Genomic DNA, 4,046 nt, shown 5'->3' with positions numbered 1-4,046 from the left:
TTATTTACCAACTAAACTGCTCTGTGATCAATATTCAAGCACTTGTTTGTCTCCATCTGCTTCGCTGTTTTATCCAATGTGATGAACAGATGCGGTTGCTTCCTCATTTTTTTGTTCATTTCCTTCTTATAATTAACCATATCATCTTTTTCCAGCAGCATGAGAAACACCTCGTTCCCTGTTAAAACTGTCAGTAAGTTGAACAACAAAAAAATCACCATGTCCTGCTGGAATTACACCATCTCTAGAGAGATGATCTGGATAAAGCATCTTTTTCTGATACCCTCTCTATTACAGCTTAACTTTTTGGGAGGGGAGGGTTCAAAGATGTGAGATGAAAATATACAGCATCTTTTTCACCTTCCATCCATCCAAAAAAGAAAAGAAAGAATACAATCAAGCACAAAATACTTCTCTGCGGGTCAATAGCTGGTAAAACAGTCTGCAAAGAGTCTCTGACCTCAACTGAACGACCTCTGAAATGATGCATGATCCTAAGATCTGCCATTTGACCAAGCACGCAGTCAAGGGCACACCCACCCCCCAAAAAAAACCATCACTAGCAACCACAACCAGAATTGGATTTGAACTCAGAGGCCAGAATCTAGACTTTATTGATCTTCTTATTTGGAATTCAATGACTCAGTGGGGAGCCCAGAAACCTGAAATTATGGGCTGACTATAAAATTCTCCACTCTTGTTATTTCCAGGAAGTCTCTCTTACAAAAAACCAACTTACTACTTTTAATTTGGTGCCTGGTTCTGCAGCTTCCTTTAGAAAGCTTCACAAGAATGATTAACTGGTAAATATACAATTAAATTTGAATTGTTACTCTTCCAATTATTGAAATAACCTGCATTTGTTAGAATTTTATTCTTTTACTCATGCTCATTAATGGTATCTAAATGTCAAGCAAAAAGCATCTTTGCGTGTATGTTCATCTTACTGCCCAAATTTATTCACTAAGCAAAGGTCAGGAATTTGCTGAATTACAAATGCAATTGGTTAGAGCAACTGAGTACAACTTAGTGAAAGCTGCACTCAATTTGTTCAGCCTAGCATCCTGGAAGATCCCACAGAAAAACATTGTGCCAGACGTATTAAGTGCAAATTGCACTATAAATTCATTTATAATTAAAACTGCCATTTCTGTGCCTCCTGCCAGACCCTACATTCTGCTGAACAGCCACTCACTCTAACCCTTGCTGTTTCTGTATCGGTTTTAATCTTCATAACAGTTAAGTCTCTCCACACCCCTGGGAAATGCATGTGCTCAAGAAACTGAGGCAGGAGTTAAGTTGCATTTCCACGACCCTGAAGTGGTCGGAGCAGGAGCATGGGAGCTGCCACCTCTCCATCTATCGTGTCTCTCCCCCTCCCCAAGGCTGTGCTAAGAACACTGGCCTCAAAAGCAAATGTGGGGTGTCTCTGCAGGCTGGTCTGCAGCTCAGAAGACTCTGCCTGTCTTGCTGCAGTGCTGATATAGGAGACGCCAGGGATTTTGTCCCCTCCGCTAAAGGCCTAGACACTGAAGGAGCCACCAAGGACACCCACCTCCTTGCACTGCTCAGTGCCCATATCTTCATGTGCTTCTGCTGCTGTCTTCTCCTGCAAGAGACATCCATACCTGCCTTAAAGCCTTCCGTGGGAGGACGAGGCCCCAGTCAACATGTTTTCGTCTCCAAAAACCTCCCAGCAGCTTGTGTGCTACCACCTCACCTTGCCAGCATTGGTACCGCAGCCCCTTGGCAAGCCCGGACACTGGCATATGGGCTGTACAGCCCGCTAGTCCATACCTTTCTGTGCCCCCACACGTTTATGTGGCAAACAGCTCATCATGAGCTGCGGTAGCCCAAATCATCACATCCACACACATAAATCATTCAAAAAATGCTAAAGAGAATCCACCAAGGGAGAAAAGCAGAGAAGTATGGTATATGCTATAAACCACTGCATTACTGGGAAGACACCTCTGATGCTGAGCTCAGCTCCATAGTGAAACAGGTGTTTATTAGCACAAATTCAAACACAGACCCAGGAGTCCACAGAACTAACACTTCTCCGTCTGGCATGATACACAGCCCAAGCTTGATCTGTCTATGCTGAGCATCCCTTTACTCATCTCCCCCATCACAGCAGTGTTTACGGCACATGCCCTACAGGACAGCACTGGTCCCAGTATCACTGCATCACAGTAGCACCTCGCCTGGGATCTTGCTGGGCCAGGACACAGGTATAAGCTTTCCTCATGAATTTTCAGTTTAAAACAAGGTTGTGGTACCCTTGGTTAAAAGTGCAATAGAAGTGCAACTTAATTACCCAGTACTATAACACAGCTATTGTGAGAGGCTGCAGACGAAAATTGCCACTGTTTTGACGGAATATTCCGTGTGGTTAACAGCAATTTCATGCAGCCTCAGAGAAGACAGGCAGTTATCTAGATCTGTTGAAAGGTAAGAGTGACATGCAAAGTGTTCTTCTTTCCTTGAAGTATAACCATATATTTTCAGGCTATATAGCTTGTATTTTTAGATGAGAAGAAAGCGAAACAAGAAAAAACCTAAAGTAAAGCTGAAAACAAATTGGATGCAATTCAAAAGGACAGTGGAAAAATACAGAATAAGAAGATGGTTAAGCAACAAGTTAATAAAAAAGGATCACAAGTCAGCAGTGCCCTGCAAGTGTTGTGTGCATCCGAGCCGTGCAGAATGAACAAACATCCTACAACATCTGGGGGGATGCTGGAGGTAAGTACCACCCAGGAACCCACAGCTCTAAGATCTCAGGAAAATCAAGTGTAGCCTTGGGCATGTGTTTCAGATACATACTAACTGAAGAGACACTCCAGGAGACCAACAGGCATGACCAGTGATCATGAAAATACAGCCTTAGAGGAAAGGTTGGATTAACTGGTGATTAGGCAGGTAAGGGCAGAGAAGGCTGAAGAGAGATTTGATAATTCCCTTTAAAGATGTTAAAAGTAGCCACCAAGCAGAAAAGATTAGCTGTCTTCTCTGGCAGCAAAACCAAAAGGTTTCAATCAGAAGGAGACTTAGGGTAGATAAGAGGAAGGATTTTTTTTTTTTTTAATAGTAAGGATAGTCCAGATCTGGAGCAGGTTGCCTGGAGGCAAGGTGTAAAGTGTTTGTTTGGTGACTGTAAGAGTAAGGTAGTTCTGGCAAAGTCCACCCTGTCTGGGGACAAGGGATGGCCTCTGACTTCTGCAGGTCCCTTTGGAGGCCTGACCGCTATAGCTGTACTCAGGTGTGGAATGGGGCCCTGGCCCCCAGGCCTGGAGGAAAACAAACCCATGCCTGCTTTGAATCACCCTCTCCATTAGGATATCCAAAGACTGAGCAGTTCTCATCATGCTCTGAAATGTACTCAGAACCATGTGAGGATGGGCTTTGCCCTGCTGACCAGGACTGGGAAGCAGACGCTTGGAAAGGACATCCAAGGAACCTGGAGGAGATGCTCCTCCTGCCTATTGGGCTGCAGGTTGGCAAGGAGAGCTACTGGCCGGTTTCTCAACACCAGACAAACCTGACCTCACCAGCACACTCACTCATTTATTCATTGGGAAAGAAATTAGACCTGAAAAATGGAATATGAGCAGAAAGAAGCCAACAGCACTGGAGGGGAAGCTCAGCTTGGCTAAGTGCTATCAGGGCAGCACGTGAAGCTCTGAGCTGCAGAGATCCCAGAGGGTGGGCAGCAAGCCGTCTCCATGGGATGCCCCAGCTACTTGTGCTGCGCTTGGTCCACAAACCGTTTTACCTTGTTGGACCCCAGAAAAACAAACCTCAAATATCTAACAGCTCCTGTCAATATTAATTCTCCCCCAATTGGCTTGCTATTCACAGCAAAATAACTAAAACACTCATTAATTAGTGAAGGAGACCATAAAAATACAACCAGAGCTTGTAAAACAGTCACCGTTATTTGAAATGCCTATCATGGGCCTAAACCAAAAATGCCCAACCTCTACCTGTAAAATTTGTAGGCACTCTTCTGCATATGCTGTCTACACAACACAATTTCTTTC

The sequence above is a fragment of the Cariama cristata genome, unplaced genomic scaffold (genome assembly GCF_000690535.1).
Source record: "Cariama cristata isolate BGI_N322 unplaced genomic scaffold, ASM69053v1 scaffold15481, whole genome shotgun sequence".
Taxonomy (NCBI): domain Eukaryota; kingdom Metazoa; phylum Chordata; class Aves; order Cariamiformes; family Cariamidae; genus Cariama; species Cariama cristata.
The sequence above is the reverse complement of the archived record's forward strand: the minus strand, read 5'-3'. Positions refer to the sequence as shown.